Raw genomic sequence first — 9,814 nt, forward strand, 5'->3', positions numbered from 1 at the left:
TTTCGATGCTCAAATGATTAAATCAATTTATTTGTTTAATTAAGCTCAAGAGCAAAGGGGAACTAAATCCGATAAAGGGAAGGAAAAAGTGGTCGAATAGCTATCGGAATCGTTCGACAACACCCGAGGTAAGTTCTTGAGTAAAAGAGCTTAAATTATGATGTGATTAGATCATGTTTTGAGCAAATTAAAATCATGCTCTTTGTGTGGCTATTGAGCCGAATTTGCAAGAATGATAAATGTCTTGTGTTTGAGTTTTGCTAACGAAAATGAAATACGAATGGGCCATGATTTATTGTTAAATGTGCATGGTTATTTGAATGCTGTCCGGGCTAAGTCCCGAAGGCTTGTGCTAAGTGACAATATCCGGACTAAGATCCGAAGGCATTTGTGCGAGATACTAATTCCGGGCTAAGCCCGAAGGCATTTGTGCGAGTTACTAAATCCGGGTTAAGTCCCGAAGGCATTTGTGCGAGTTACTAAATCCGGGTTAAGTCCCGAAGGCATTTGTGCGAATTACTATAACCGGGCTATGTCCCGAAGGCATTTGAACGAGGAGCTATATCCGGTTAAATTCCGAAGGTACGTGATTTGGGAATGAATGAATTTGCTGTAAAATTCCAGTTAATACTCTCGAAACACCCCAACATTGAGGTATGTTTCGTATGTGCTTGAATTTAGTTGAGCCCTTACAAATAAGTGTTCGCTCAGTTGATAAACGAGCTACCGGCCTTTGGCTGAGTTGATCTTTTGTGTATGTACATAAGGGTTGATAATGTGAAGCAAGTACGATATCGTAAATTTGTGCATATGAAATTATCCGTTTAGCTATATGAATGCTATACTTTTGTTGTGCTGGAATTCCTTGCTCAGAACTTACTAAGCATAAATTGCTTACTCCGTTTCATTGCTCCTCTGTTTTATAGATTTGGTTCTCCAGCTATCGGACTCGGGATCTTGAGGTCAAAGTCGCCCACACTATCAAAGCCCCCTTTTGGTACAATTTTGGTTGAACTTCGAAATGGCATGTATAGGACTACCCGTTTGTTGTGGGTCGTGGACCCTTTGGACTTGTATAAATTTTGGATAGCCATGCGAAAATGGCTTATATGTGTTTGAGTATAATGTTATAATCATTTGGTGTGGATATGCTTGACAAGGATTGGCCACGGGGATGGTTAATCATTTTCATAAATTGTGCTATTTATGCAAAAAGGGCTAGTTGAATCATGGAAACCATGAAATAGGTAAAGTCTACCTTAAAGGCAGATGCTGACAGCAGCAGTGATGTAGATTTGGAAAATCACTAAAAATAGTAGGAATGGAATTAAATAGTGAATAAATTATGTAAACAAACCTTGATGAATCTAATTTCATAGGAAAGTAACGAAACAATCATACGGACAGTATGTTAAGAGATATTCAGGTTCTCGTGAGACAGGGCCAGAACAGTTTCTGGATTCCCTGTTCCGACTTTGGAAATTCATTATAAATTAACCAGAGATAATTAGGAGTCATACCATATATGTATAGATTCCTATCTTAGTCTAGTTTCTATAGAAACAAACGGCATCAGTATTGGAGCCCTGTACAAGGAGATATCCAAGTCGTAATGTGCAAAGGTCAGGGTAGTAGATCCCTGTAACATGGGAGATTGTGACTAATAAACTGTACTAATTGGCCCAACCAAAAATTTTAGAAAAAAATATGTAGATGTGCATATGAGTCTAGTTTCAGGAAAAAATTACGAAACTGATTTTTGAGTTGTGAAACTCAAGATATGATTTTTAAAGCGACTAGTATGCAGATTGGCAGTGTCTGGGAAATATTTTTTATAAGGGGTTTAAAGTCTGTTAACACCTCGTGTTCGACTCCGGTGTCGGTCTCGGGTACGGGGTGTTACATTTGATTGGTATCAGAGTTACGGTTTAGTCGATTCTAGGACTACCGTAATGCGTTGGGTCTAGCTATACATGCCATTTTATGTGATTACTTGATAGTGTGGTGATTTCTGACAATTGTAAATGTGTTTATTTATAGTAATGGATCCCGATCCCAACCGAGAGGTAGCTGATGATCTTGAGAGTGTAGCGCCTGCTCCCACACAAGGGACAGCACCGGCGGACTCTCAACCTAATGCTAGTAACCCGAATGAGGAAGCTAGACAAGCTTTCTATAGCGTGATGAATGATTGGTTCAACCAATACATTCGAACTAATACGGCTGTTCCACAACCTCCATTCCCGACTAATACCACCCCCGCACCTACAATACCTCCGGTAACTGACCAAATAAGGTCAAATAAGCCCCCAGTTGACAGAATCCGAAAACATGGGGCTACTGAATTTAAAGCTACGGATAGCGACGATGCCGAGCAAGCTGAATTTTGGTTGGACAACACTATCCGGGTACTCGATGAGCTATCTTGTACACCCGATGAATGCCTAAAGTGTACTATCTCCTTGCTACGTGATTCTGCCTATTATTGGTGGAGTACTCTGACTTCTGTTGTGCCCCGAGAGCAAGTAACTTGGGAGTTTTTCCAAACTGAGTTTCGGAAAAAGTATATCAGTCAGAGATTTGTTGATCAAAAACGGAAGGAATTTCTTGAGCTTAAGCAAGGTTCCATGTCAGTTACTGATTACGAGCGAAAATTTGTTAGACTTAGTAGATACACTCGGGAATGTGTTTCGTCCGAGGCTATCATGTGTAAACGCTTCGAGGATGGGCTGAATGAAGATATAAAAATGTTCGTTGGCGTTCTTGAAATACGAGAGTTCGTAGTACTGGTCGAGCGAGCTTGTAAAGCCGAAGAGCTTAGAAAAGAAAAACAAAAAGTTGATGTGGGAACTGGAGAGTTTCGTAAAAGATCTTCGGGAAAGTCTCTTCAACAGGCATCGAAGAAATTTCGAGATGATGCGGGCCAGTTTAGAGGCACTTCGGGCCTTTTTAGACGAGATCGTGATCGACCCCCTGTGGGTACATAAGGCACTTCGGTCGCCAGTGTTGGGAATGAACGTCGAGACAGAACGAAATGTCGATATTGCGGTAAATGGCATTCGGGGAGTTGTAGATTCCCTGACCGCTCCTGTTACAAGTGCGGATCAGTTGACCACTTCATTAAAGATTGCCCGAGGTTGTCTGAACAGAATGTAAATCAGAGTGGGAAACCGGGTGCTACCACTGCTCGAGGTAGACCATCTGAAAATACGGGCAATGCTGGTGGTGGTCAGAGAGGATCTAGAGATGCTACGACCAGATCCGAGGCTCGTGCGCCTGCTAGAGCTTATGCTATACGTGCCCGCGAGGATGCTTCTTCGCCTGATGTTATTACCGGTACTTTTACTCTCTTTGATACTAATGTAATTGCTTTGATTGACCCCGGTTCTACTCATTCTTACACATGTGAAACCTTAGCATCCAGTAAGACTTTACCTATTGAGTCTACTGAGTTCGTAATTCGAGTGTCAAATCCCTTGGGTCGTTACGTGCTGGTCGACAAAGTGTGTAAGAAATGTCCCCTAGAAATTCGAGGTTCCTGTTTTCCGGCGGACTTGATGCTTTTGCCGTTTGATGAATTTGATGTTATTTTTGGTTTGGATTGGTTGACCGCGCATGATGCGGTTGTGAATTGCAAAAGCAAGACTATTGATTTGAGGTGCGCAAATAACGAAGTAATCCGAGTTGAGTCTACAGACTTGGAGGGGATGCCAGCTGTAATATCAGCAATGTTGGCCCAGAAATATGTAAGAAAAGGGTGCGAAACATACCTTGCGTATGTACTGGATGACAAAGAATTAGACAAGAAACCCGAATCTGTGCCGGTGGTTTGTGAATACCCGGATGTTTTTCCTGAAGGATTACCGGGTTTACCACCTGTTCGGGAGGTAGAGTTTGGTATTGAGCTTGTACCTGGGACTATGTCGATTTCGATAGCTCCGTATCGTATGGCACCAACCGAGTTAAAAGAGTTGAAAGCTCAGTTGCAAGAATTGACGGATAGAGGTTTTGCTCGACCAAGTTTCTCACCTTGGGGTGCACCAGTATTGTTCGTGAAAAGAAGGACGGAACCATGAGGTTGTGCATTGACTATCGTCAACTGAATAAAGTGACGATAAAGAACAAATATCCGTTACCGCGTATCGATGATTTGTTCGACCAACTGAAGGGAGCCTCAATGTTCTCAAAATAGATTTGAGATCGGGCTATTATCAGTTGCGAATTCGAGATTCGGACATACCCAAAACTGCTTTCAGAACGGGATATGGTCACTACGAGTTCTTAGTGATGCCGTTTGGGCTCACAAATGCCCCTGCGGTATTTATGGATTTGATGAATCGGATCTTCAGACTATATTTGGATCGGTTTGTAGTTGTGTTCATTGATGACATCTTGGTCTATTCAAGAGATGAGACCGAACATGCTGAGCATCTGAGGCTAGTGTTGCAAATTTTGCGGGATAAGCAGTTATATGCTAAGTTCAGTAAGTGTGAGTTCTGGTTAAGAGAGGTTAGCTTCTTGGGTCATGTGGTATCCGCATCGGGTATTCGAGCTGACCCGAGCAAAATTTCAGCCATACTTAACTGGAAGCCTCCAAGAAATATTACCGAAGTTCGGAGCTTCCTGGGACTTGCCGGTTATTACCGACGATTTGTCAAAGGTTTCTCGATGATAGCCACACCAATGACGAAGCTACTTCAAAAGGATGTTAAGTTCGAATGGACGGAGAAATGTCAGAAAAGTTTTGATCAACTAAAAACTTATTTGACTGAAGCTCCAATTTTAGTGCAACCCGAATTAGGCAAAGAGTTTGTCATTTATAGTGACGCATCCCTACTTGGGTTGGGTTGCGTATTGATGCAAGAAGGTCGAGTGGTGGCCTATGCGTCGAGACAATTAAAGCCACATGAGAAAAATTATCCGACCCATGATCTTGAACTAGCTGCCATCGTATTTGCTTTAAAAATATGGCGACATTACTTATTTGGTGAGAAGTGCCATGTATTTTCGGATCACAAAAGTCTCAAAAATTTGATGACTCAAAGAGACTTAAATCTGCGACAAAGACGTTGGCTTGAGTTCTTGAAAGATTACGAGCTTGTCATTGATTACCACCCGGGAAAGGCTAATATGGTTGCGGACGCCTTAAGCCGAAAATCATTATTTGCTTTACGAGCGATGAATGTGCACTTGTCTGTTCTACCCGAAAATGTGTTAATAGCTGAATTAAAAGCCAAACCATTATTGATTCATCAAATTCGTGAAGCCCAGAAAGTTGATGATGAATTGGTTGCAAAACGGGCTGAGTGTGCTCCGAACAAGGAATCGGAGTTTCAAATTGATGATGATGATTGTTTGAGGTTCAGAAGTCGTTTGTGTATTCCAAGGAGTTCGGAACTCATTTCGATGATTCTGAACGAAGCCCATTGTAGCCGAATGTCAAGTCACCCGGGGAGTACGAAAATGTACAACGATTGGAAACGTTGGTTTTGGTGGCATGGTATGAAACGAGACATCTCCGACTTTGTTTCGAGATGTTTAATATGTCAACAAGTGAAAGCGGAACATCAAGTGCCTTCAGGATTACTTCAGCCAATCATGATACCCGAGTGGAAATGGGATCGAGTCACAATGGACTTCGTGTCCGGACTGCCATTGTCAGCAAGTAAGAAGGATGCAATTTGGGTTGTTGTTGATAGACTGACTAAGACGGCTCACTTTATCCCCGTGTGTATGGATTTTTCATTGGATAGACTAGTTGAATTGTACGTTTCTCAGATTGTGAGATTACATGGGGTACCTATTTCTATCGTGTCGGATAGAGATCCGAGATTCACCTCGCGATTTTGGAGGAAATTGCAAGAAGCTTTGGGTACCAAGCTGCATTTTAGCACTGCTTTTCATCCCCAAACCGATGGTCAATCTGAGTGGATAATTCAGATACTTGAGGATATGTTGAGATGTTGCATCCTCGAGTTCAGTAGTTCATGAGAACGGTATTTACCTTTGATTGAATTCGCTTACAACAATAGTTTTCAATCAAGTATTAAGATGGCACCTTACGAGGCTTTGTACGGTTGTAAATGCCGTACACCATTGTTTTGGACCGAGCTCGGTGAAAGTAAAATTTTCGGAGTTGATTTGATTAAGGATGCCGAACAGAAAGTAAAGGTAATCCGTGAAAGTCTGGAAGCAGCCACAGATCGTCAAAAATCGTATGCGGATTTGAAACGAAAGGACATTGAATATCAGGTGGGAGATAAAGTGTTCCTTAAAGTTTCGCCTTGGAAAAAGGTACTCAGGTTTGGCCGTAAGGGCAAGTTGAGCCCGAGATTCATTGGGCCGTACGAAATCTCCGAACGAGTTGGTCCAGTTGCGTATAGATTGATTTAGCCCCTGAGCTTGAAAAGATTCACGACGTCTTTCATGTTTCGATGCTTCGACGCTATCGATCTGATCCATCGCACATAATTAGCCCATCAGAGGTTGAAATTCAAACCGATATGAGTTATGAAGAAGAACCGATGCGTATCCTAGCTCGTGAAGTAAAGGAGTTGCGAAACAAAAGGGTTCCGTTAGTGAAGGTGTTATGGCTCAAACACGGGATCGAGGAAGCTACTTGGGAAACCAAGAGCTCGATGAAAGAATGATACCCAAACCTATTTACCGATAAGATTTTCGGGGACGAAAATTTCTTAAGTGGGGGAGAGTTGTGACAGCCCAAAATTGACCCTAGTCGGGAAGTGGTTTCGGGACCACAAAACCGAGTCATAAAAATAATTGATTTCCATATTCTATGCTTATTATGTGTGTACATGAGTATGTGGAAGTTTCATTCTCCAATTTTGCCAATTGCATGAGAAATTATTAAATAGGGATTGATATGAGACATGGTGAAATATGATAGGCTAATTTAAAATGGTCTATTAATGCATGTTGTGAAAATGATGGGTTTGCATGTCAAATTACCCAAAATTTGAGCTAGTGGTTGGCCATGCTATGGGTGGAAACATGTTGGGAACATGTTGGCCTAGTGAGGTATGTAGGAAAAAATAAAATAAGGGGCATGGGCATAAAATAATGAAAAGGAGTATGATGAATACAAAAAAAAAATGTGTGTAGTTGTTTTCTCCCCCCCATTGCCGTGAGCTAAAGAAAAGAAAGGAGAAAATTTTTGTTCATCCTTTCTCATCTTCATTTAGCCGAAACTAGAAAGAAAAAACAAAGAAAAAAAATGCTCATCCTTTGGTTCATCCTTGGCCAAAAATTTTAAGGAGGAAGGAAGAAGAAAGGTTGAAGAGGTTCGGCCATGCATGTAGCTAGGCTAAGGTATGTTTGATGATGTTCCATGAGATGCATGCATGTTTTAGTTGTTAGCTTGAGTTCTACCTAGCCCATGGTCTAAATCTTGCTATGTGATGGAAATGACACTCGGCCATGGATGCACCATTCTTGGTTGATGTTTGATGTTGTGGTGATGAGGCATGAGGATGAGTTAAGATTCGGCCTAGGTGGAGTTTGTGTTAATGCCATTGCATGCTAAATATGAAGCTTGTTAATGATGCATGTGATGGTGGCTTGATGATTCTTGAACCTCCTTTTTAGCATTTTTGAGTGAGCACATATGTGCATTGGTTGCTAAATGGAGAAGAATCGGCTAGCAAGTTGTGTGCTAAGGCCGAATATAACTTTTGCATGTTAATGAGCAATGCATGTGTTAAATTGATGGAAAGGGAGAGGATGCTTTACTAGTGTGTATATGTGTGTATTAGCCAAGTTTTGAACTTGAAACAAAAGGGTGTTTAGTCAATACAAGTGACCATACTTGTAGAATGTATTAAGTGTTGAAATCGGCCCCAAAATAGACATGCATATTCGGCCAAGGGGGAAAAATTAGCTAAAATGTTGAGTTTGATTCATGATTCCGTACATATGTGACTTTAATGTCTAATGTATAAATATGGGCTAAGTGCCTTGTGTTCCTCTTTTCGATGCTCAAATGATTAAATCAATTTATTTGTTTAATTAAGCTCAAGAGCAAAGGGGAACTAAATCCGATAAAGGGAAGGAAAAGTGGTCGAATAGCTATCGGAATCGTTCGACAACACCCGAGGTAAGTTCTTGAGTAAAAGAGCTTAAATTATGATGTGATTAGATCATGTTTTGAGCAATTAAAATCATGCTCTTTGTGTGGCTATTGAGCCGAATTTGCAAGAATGATAAATGTCTTGTGTTTGAGTTTTGCTAACGAAAATGAAATACGAATGGGCCATGATTTATTGTTAAATGTGCATGGTTATTTGAATGCTGTCCGGGCTAAGTCCCGAAGGCTTGTGCTAAGTGACAATATCCGGACTAAGATCCGAAGGCATTTGTGCGAGATACTAATTCCGGGCTAAGCCCGAAGGCATTTGTGCGAGTTACTAAATCCGGGTTAAGTCCCGAAGGCATTTGTGCGAGTTACTAAATCCGGGTTAAGTCCCGAAGGCATTTGTGCGAATTACTATAACCGGGCTATGTCCCGAAGGCATTTGAACGAGGAGCTATATCCGGTTAAATTCCGAAGGTACGTGATTTGGGAATGAATGAATTTGCTGTAAAATTCCAGTTAATACTCTCGAAACACCCCAACATTGAGGTATGTTTCGTATGTGCTTGAATTTAGTTGAGCCCTTACAAATAAGTGTTCGCTCAGTTGATAAACGAGCTACCGGCCTTTGGCTGAGTTGATCTTTTGTGTATGTACATAAGGGTTGATAATGTGAAGCAAGTACGATATCGTAAATTTGTGCATATGAAATTATCCGTTTAGCTATATGAATGCTATACTTTTGTTGTGCTGGAATTCCTTACTCAGAACTTACTAAGCATAAATTGCTTACTCCGTTTCATTGCTCCTCTGTTTTATAGATTTGGTTCTCCAGCTATCGGACTCGGGATCTTGAGGTCAAAGTCGCCCACACTATCAAAGCCCCCTTTTGGTACAATTTTGGTTGAACTTCGAAATGGCATGTATAGGACTACCCGTTTGTTGTGGGTCGTGGACCCTTTGGACTTGTATAAATTTTGGATAGCCATGCGAAAATGGCTTATATGTGTTTGAGTATAATGTTATAATCATTTGGTGTGGATATGCTTGACAAGGATTGGCCACGGGGATGGTTAATCATTTTCATAAATTGTGCTATTTATGCAAAAAGGGCTAGTTGAATCATGGAAACCATGAAATAGGTAAAGTCTACCTTAAAGGCAGATGCTGACAGCAGCAGTGATGTAGATTTGGAAAATCACTAAAATAGTAGGAATGGAATTAAATAGTGAATAAATTATGTAAACAAACCTTGATGAATCTACTTTCATAGGAAAGTAACGAAACAATCATACGGACAGTATGTTAAGAGATATTCAGGTTCTCGTGAGACAGGGCCAGAACGGTTTCTGGATTCCCTGTTCCGACTTTGGAAATTCATTATAAATTAACCAGAGATAATTAGGAGTCATACCATATATGTATAGATTTCTCTCTGAGTCTAGTTTCTATAGAAACAAACGGCATCAGTATTGGATCCCTGTACAAGGAGATATCCAAGTCGTAATGTGCAAAGGTCAGGGTAGTCGATCCCGTAACATGGGAGATTTGACTAATAAACTGTACTAATTGGCCTGACCAAAATTCTAGAAAAAAATATGTAATGGAAATGAGTCTAGTTTCAGGGAAAATCACAAACGATTTTCGAGTGTGAAACTCAAGATATGATTTTTAAAGCAACTAGTACGCAGATTGGCAGTGTCTGGGAATATTTTTTATAAGGGG

Source organism: Gossypium hirsutum, chromosome A01 (genome assembly GCF_007990345.1).
Source record: "Gossypium hirsutum isolate 1008001.06 chromosome A01, Gossypium_hirsutum_v2.1, whole genome shotgun sequence".
Taxonomy (NCBI): Eukaryota; Viridiplantae; Streptophyta; class Magnoliopsida; order Malvales; family Malvaceae; genus Gossypium; species Gossypium hirsutum.